This window comes from Hibiscus syriacus, unplaced genomic scaffold (assembly GCF_006381635.1).
Source record: "Hibiscus syriacus cultivar Baekdansim isolate YM2019G1 unplaced genomic scaffold, ASM638163v2 tig00111200_pilon, whole genome shotgun sequence".
Taxonomy (NCBI): Eukaryota; Viridiplantae; Streptophyta; class Magnoliopsida; order Malvales; family Malvaceae; genus Hibiscus; species Hibiscus syriacus.
Genome location: NW_024063016.1, coordinates 588,434 through 596,211, shown reverse-complemented (window position 1 = coordinate 596,211; position 7,778 = coordinate 588,434). Strand labels below are relative to the sequence as shown.

At 34.9% G+C, this 7,778-nt stretch overlaps 2 pseudogenes; both read left to right on the top strand.

Moving 5' to 3' along the window:
• Positions 1-3,494: 3,494 nt before the first annotated feature.
• LOC120155672 lies at positions 3,495-5,722 on the top strand (annotated as a pseudogene).
• A 280-nt stretch (positions 5,723-6,002) lies between these two features.
• Positions 6,003-7,602, top strand: LOC120155646 (annotated as a pseudogene).
• The last annotated feature ends 176 nt before the right edge of the window (positions 7,603-7,778 follow it).

The window sequence follows — 7,778 nt, the reverse complement described above, 5'->3', positions numbered from 1 at the left end:
TTGAATTGGAAATGAATTTGGTATAAGTTTATTTTATATGTTCTTGTAATATCATATGTGATGTTTTGTATTTTCATTACACAATTTATTTTATGTCATCAACATGTTTTGCGTATTATTAATTATTCCTCACTAAGTGTATACTTAGCGTGTGATGATTTTTAATTTTTCATGTGTAGGTAATGTGCAAAAAATCAAAGTAAGGAGTGCTTGACATCTTACCTATCAGGAAGCACGCCTACAGTATCAGTAATGAAATCCATCTGATATATTTGGTTTTTCTAGTTGACATGTTTATGTTATTAGTATTTGGTATAAACTTTGCTTAGACATAGTTGGAATATGTTATAAGTAGTTTTTAGGCAGTTATGCTGGTTACATTTTGTAGTTATGAACTGTTAGGTTCAGCCTGAAAATGGACTTAGTTTGAATGTCGTATAATTAGAAATGCGTTTTATGCAATAAAATGAACTATGATTTATTGTTTAGCAATAATAGTTTTAAAGAAATATTTTTACCGAATTTCAATAAGGACCATTTCGTAAGTTTCATGTGACTTCTCTAACTCATGTTTGATGACAGATACAAAATGAGGGTGTTACACCATCTTGCCTACCTCACTCGTTGAGATGTCAACGTGAAATTAGACAATCAAAATATTGTTCTGATATCATTTAAAGTTCGATTGTAAATGGTATATCTATCAAGCCAATTGCATGAGTATGTAAAACCCATTGCCCACTACTCATTTGTTGACCCAATGCTACTCAAAAGTAATACTACCTTATTCTTAAAATAATAATTTTATTTATTAATGATAAGATTATAACGTTGAAAATAATTTAAAATGAAAACTTTCTATTAATCAAGTCTTAATTTAATTAATGTAATTATATTTTTAAATAAACATAAATTTAAGTATATTTAAAATAATTATATTTTAAGGTCAATTTTATTATATATGTTAAAATTTATTTATCCAAGAAAAACATAATATGTGTTTTTTTTAATTTTTTAATATATAAAATAAATAAAATTAAAATTAAAATAAAGGGTAAACTACGCGATTAGTACTAGAGGTGAGTATTCGATCGAGTCGAGTCAAAAAATTTTGAGATATTTGAGTTGATGAGTCATGTTTTACAACTCAACTTGAAATTTTTTCCAAGTCGAGTCGCGTTATTCGATTTTCTATACTAATTTTATAATAATTATTTATAGTATTATGGCAAAGATTTGTTATGATATTTTTGATTTAGTTTAACCATATGATATATATTATATTCTTTTCACATTATAATGGTATTTAATATTTTAAATACAATCTAAAGATATAAAAATATATTCATAATATTAGATTTTAAAGAAAGCATTTTGATGGTAAAATATTGATTCGAGCATAAAGGAGTCAAGGAATTGATGGGAAGAAAGATTTTGCAGATAATTGTAGTCAAAAGACCAAATTGAGTAAAATGCAAAGTTAAGAGGATAAATAAAAAAAGATTATATTTTTAGTAAACAAAGTAAGAATTGAAGTTACATAGGTATTCTATTGTACTATATAAGCATGTGGTTCAAATATAGTAAAAACGAACTTAAAACAAAGGATGAATTAAAGAAATAAGGAATTTATAAAATTGAGGGACTAAATAGAAAAATATAAAATTTGTTATCAAAAAGAGGTATTGAAAGTACATATGTATTCTATGATGCTTTAGGAGCATGTGGTTCAAATTTGGTAAAAAAATGGACTTAAAATGAAAAAGAAATTGAATGAATAATGAAATCAATGACTAAATCGTAAAACTATCAAAATAGTTAGTCAAATTTTTTATTTTTTGAGTAACTCGAAATTTCAAAAATTTCAACTCGACTCGAAAACCAAATTGATAATTCGAGTTGACTCGAATAACTCAAAAATGAAATTTTTTTGATTTTCCGAGTCGAGTCGAGTTTTGCTCACCCCTATTTAGTACTTAAACTATCAATTTTGGTCTATTTTAGTACATGAACTTTATTTTCTCAAAGCTATGCCTAACATTTAGTTTTTGTTTCATTTTAGTACCCACCGTTAAAAACTAAACAGACGAGAATGTCGGCCATCACGTCTACAATCACCAATCATCGCATTCGTCGACCGATGAAGCCCAAACTTTCTAGTCATCACCTTTTCAACCCCTTAACTCAATCCCCACCTCCATTTCACTGGGAAATACCTCAATCTCTCCAAATTTACAGTGGACTCTTTGATTTCTTCATCCTCTTATCTCCATGGTCCACCATCCAATGGGCTTAAAACTGAACTATGTTGGTCGACTCATCATTTTCTTGTGATCCACTGTTCGGATTGATCATCCGTCCACCGGAGCTATGCCACATCAGCTCGTCCGTTAAAATTTTAATGGTGGGGTACTAAAATTAAACAAAAACTAAACGTTATATAGGATTTTGAAAAAAAGAAAAGAAAATTTAGGTACTAAAACAGACCAAAACTGATAATTTAGGTACTAAACGCATAGTTTACCCTAAAAATAAATTAAACTTTATGTTTTATTCTCTATAAACCTAGCCGCCATCCTCTACATCTGTCGCAATCCCATCGACAATCAAAACTCAAACTAAATAGATATTAATTCTCCTTTAAGTATGGTTTTGTTTCATTTTAGTACACTGTTCAAAATTTAACGTTGAATTTTGATAAAAATTGAAAGTTTAGGTACTAAAATGGACATAAACTGATAGTTTAGTTACTAAAGACGTTAATTTTTTAATGTTGGGTACAAAAATGAAATAAAAATTAAACGTTAGGTATGATTTTGAAAAAAATGAAAGTTTAGGTACTAAAACGGACTAAAAATAATAATTTTGGTACTAAAAGTATAGTTTACCCATTTTTTAATATTTAAAATATAAAAAGTAAAAATTATATAATAATTAAAACATGTGTCAAATATTCATTGGATAAATGATTTTTTAGTGAACATAGTAAATCAATCTTAAAATGGTCTTGTAATGAAACGCTTGACATTTACTTTCATAAAAATATTTAGGCAATTAAAGTTAAAAGTGACGTCGTAAAGGAATTGTTATTATTTTTTGAGAAATCGAGTTTAAATACTGTAGATGCAAGGGGGTGTGAGTATTCAATATCAAAAGGTTCAGAGTTTTATTTCAACAAATACTATCTTATACTTATCTAAGATAAAAAAAAACAGTCCAATAAATAAAATGAATTCTTGAAATTTTGATGAAATAATAGAAATGAAAAGAGAGTTAGTTATGATATTTGTAGATTGATGTTGTGATTGATCGTGAGGAGTGATTCAAAACTGTAAAACTCAAAAGGCCATAAACCAACGTAGGACACGAGGTGGAACACTAGACACTTAAATTTGTAATCTCATTAAATTCTGTGGCAAAGATCATTCAGCCTTTCACCCTTGACTCCCAACTTTCTAAGCAAAAAGAGACACACAGACCCAAACAAGAGAAAAATGCAGGTTCAATATAGCTGGGCACACTTCCAAATGCTTAAATCCCCAACATCAACATCATTCTTTACTTTCTCAAAGCATTCTCAGAAGGGTTCTGATTCTTCTTCCCGCAGGACTCATAGGAGAATCAACAATAACTATCCTTCATTCATGGCCACCATTTCTACTCAGAATGTCCCCGTTTCTTCTTCTCATGATGATGGGTCTACCCAAATCACTCACCAGCCTTTACAGGTAACTTCTTTACACATTCTTTTCCTTGGTTTGAATACATGCCCTTTTTATTCCATTGAGGTTGTTTTCGGTTAGCTTTATAAAGGGTAACACTTCCCCCCCCCCCCTTTTTTGTTTGATTCATCTATATATGTTTTTAATTTGGGCCAAAGTTTGTTCCTTTTTGAGATTTTTTTAAAAATTTCTAGGCCAGTCTTCGTTGAAGTTTTGTATTGAGGTGTGCATGTGAAGAGTAGAGAAATTTATTGCTTCTCTTTTAATGAAAATTTGGGCAATTCTATGAGATTCTTTGATGACTTCCATCCATCCAGGAAATGATTGTTGTAAAAGAAGAATGTCTTAAATTATTAGAAAACGAGGTGGTTGTTGCAATGCCTTTTTGAGCTTATGGATTTGAGGATTTAGCTGCCTTTGCCAGATGTGCATGTTGTTGACTAGGAATATTATCAACAGATACTATCTTGTAATCATATTGGAGCTTTAAATAGTGCATTGGACCTTCAAATAAAAAATCTGAAGGGGAGCAGGAAGCTTCATAATCTTTCTAGCTTCGAGTCTGTGGAAGTATTAATTTGATTCAGAAATCCATTCATATAACAAAACAAAGGGAATGCTGATATTTTATCTTGGCTTGAATCTATCTTCATTTGATTTAGAGATTCTAGAGTTAATTGGGTTTCAGTGTGATTTTATCAATGCAAAATGTTCCTTATGCTTTTTCCCATAATCAAGCAACTTTATCTTCTCTCATTGTTTCCTGTATAATTCAATGGTTCTCCTGTTAAATCCCAGATTTTGTTCAAGACTAAAGCATAATTTTCTTTTTGTGTTAAACGCAACCTAGTACATTTTCTCAGGTTGCAAAACGATTGGAGAAGTTCAAAACTACAATTTTTACTCAGAGGAGCATGCTTGCCATCAAGAATGAGCAATAAACCTTGGCCAAGGCTTCCCTAACTTTGATGGTCCGCATTTTGTAAAAGAAGCAGCAATTCAAGCCATTAAAGATGAGAAAAATCAATATGCTCCAGGGTATGGAGTTCCGGACTTTAACGAGGCCATAGCTGCTCGTTTCAAGAAGGATACTGGTCTTGTCATTGACCCCAAGAAGGAGATCACAGTTACATCGGGGTGCACAGAAGCTATTGCTGCAACCATGTTAGGCTTAATTAATCCTGGTGATGAGGTGATCCTCTTTGCTCCTTTTTACGATTCTTATGAAACGACACTATCTATGGCTGGTGCCGAAATAAAATGCATCACATGGCGCCCTACTGATTTTTCTGTTCCCCTTGAAGAGCTTAAGTCCACTATCTCAAAGAATACTCTTGTCATTCTTATAAACACTCCGCATAATCCTACTGGAAAGATGTTTACTCGTGACGAACTTGGTGCCATTGCATCACCATGCATTGAGAATGACGTATTGGTTTTTACTGATGAAGTTTATGATAAGTTGGCCTTTGATATGGATCACATTTCTATGGCATCCCTTCCCGGAATGTACGAGCGAACGGAAACTATGAATTCCTCCCTAACAGGATGGAAAATCGGGTGGGCAATTGCTCCACCACACTTGACTTGGGGAGTGCGGCAAGCACACTCATTCCTTACTTTTGCCACTTCCACTCCAATGCAGTGGGCAGCTATGGTCGCTCTCCGAACCCCGGATTCCTACTTTGATGAGCTAAAGAGAGATTATATGGTGAAAAAGGAAATTTTGGTGGAGGGGTTGAAGGATGTTGGTTTTGAGGTATTCCCATCAAGGGGAACATACTTTGTTCTGGTAGATCACACTCCTTTCGGGCTGGAGAACGATATTTCATTTTGCGAGTATCTGATCAAGGAAGTCGGAGTTGTTGCAATCCCCACTAGTGTGTTTTACTTGAATCCGGAAGATGGAAAGTCCTTAGTGAGATTTACCTTCTGCAAGGATGAAGAATCTTTGAGATGTGCAGTTGAGAGGATGAAGGAGAAGCTGAAGAAAAAGTGATTACAAGGGTGATTTGGCTTGGGCAAATAAAAGTTGTATTTGAAGGATATTTGATAGTAGCGTCTCTTTCCGGGTATGTTAACCATTAAATTCCCTGGAAATTCAAAATATTCTGTAGAACAAAGGCATCAAACAAGCTTACGATAACAAAAATCCCTTTGCCAAAAACTTTTCTCATCCTTTCCTTTGCATGGACGATAACAGTGTGAGCATAACCAAACCAAACATTAATATACATCAATAAAAGAAAACGAAACTCTGAAAGAGAGGATTGCTTTATGCAGACCTAGAAAGCCATACTTTTCTGCTTATGTTGGTACATGTATGGTAATATATGTTGTTTCCAATATGATGATTTCTTAACCCTTAACCGAATTGATCAAAATTTGAAGAAAAACATCAGAAAACTAGAAATATCATGTCTCAAAGCCCACCTAGAGCAAGGGTCAATGACACCGATGCTACCAATGGGGCCAGTGGTACCGATGCTACCACTTCTGCTACCAATGGGGCCAATGGCGCCGATGCTACCACTGCTGCTATTGTTGGGGCCAATGGCACCGATCCTACCACTGTTGCTATCGATGGGGCCAATGGTGCACCCCCTGAGAGGAACCACCAGCTTTACTGGTGTTACCACTGCCATCAATCTGTCCGGATTGCCTCTACGAATCCTCAGGAGATTGTCTGCCCTCAATGTCATGGGCAGTTTGTTTGCGAGATGGAAATCACCAGACCAAGGATGGTTGTTGATTTCACTGCTTATGATCCATCCCCTGACGCTCGTTTATTGGAAGCACTGTCCCTTCTTATGGATCCCAGGCTATTCAATCTTGGCAATTCTGATAACCAAGAACCTCGAGGCAGGCCTTGGTTCAGACGTCGGAACAATTTACTCGACTCTGGAGGTGAAAATTTTCCCAGGGAGCATCTTCGCAGGCGCAGGAGCCGTAGTTCTGATGAAACTGATAATAGAGAACAAGAACCTGAATCTCTACGTCTTCCTAGAACTTGGATTATCGTACGACCTGCGGGCTCTTTTCGCCTAGGCGAAGGTGAACCATCTCCTGCACGCCCTGGTCTTGATCCAAGGAACTTCTTTTTCGGACAGGGACTAAATGAGTTGATACAGCAACTAACACAAGATGACAGGCCAGGAGTACCCCCGGCTCCAGAGTCAACAATTGATGCGATTCCGACTGTGATGGTTACAGAATCACATCTACGCCATGATTCGAAGTGTCCAGTTTGTAAGGAGGAATTCAAGGTCGGTGCAGAGGCAAGGGAGTTGCCTTGTAACCATATATACCACAGTGATTGCATCGTGCCATGGTTAAGGCTTCACAATTCTTGTCCTGTTTGCCGCCATGAGTTGCCTGTTAACAGTAGCGATGAACAATCTAGGCCCATTAGCAGTATCGATGAACAATCTAGTAATGACTATTTCTCTGAACCCGAGTTTACTTCGGATTCTTCCAATGACGGCAGAAGATGTTGGAGGCTCAGGCAACTGGCTAGTAATTTGTGGCCTTTCCGTCGAAGGCATCAGAGAGTTAACCCCGAGACTGATAGAATCAGAGCAGCTCCTGGTAATGAAAATTGATTCTCAGCGATTTCATTTTAATGCATGCAATATGTACCCTTTTGCAAAGATAATCATAATTTCATACCCAGGTAACAATAGAAAATCATAAAACTCAACATAATTAGAGTTTTATCATGCAGCCAGTAATGTAAATCATAATGCTTAATTAGTTTACAATCTTGCTGTTAATAGACACTGAAAACATGTTTAAAACTTTTTGCAGCAGTTGAATCAAGGACGCGACATTGCAGTATTCTTTAGGATTTAATATGCAGCTGTTCATGCAGGCTTTGTTGTGTTGATTGATGTATTTACCAGCATAAAAAGTAATAAAAACCATTGTTCTCGAATATTGTCTCCACTGTGTCGTAACCGGTTTTCGTCCTGGCACGAAATATTTACTTGACGGGAAAAGTGATGTGAATAAATGGTTTTGAAAATAATTTGGGAGTCGCCATCAGCCTTTTGGGTC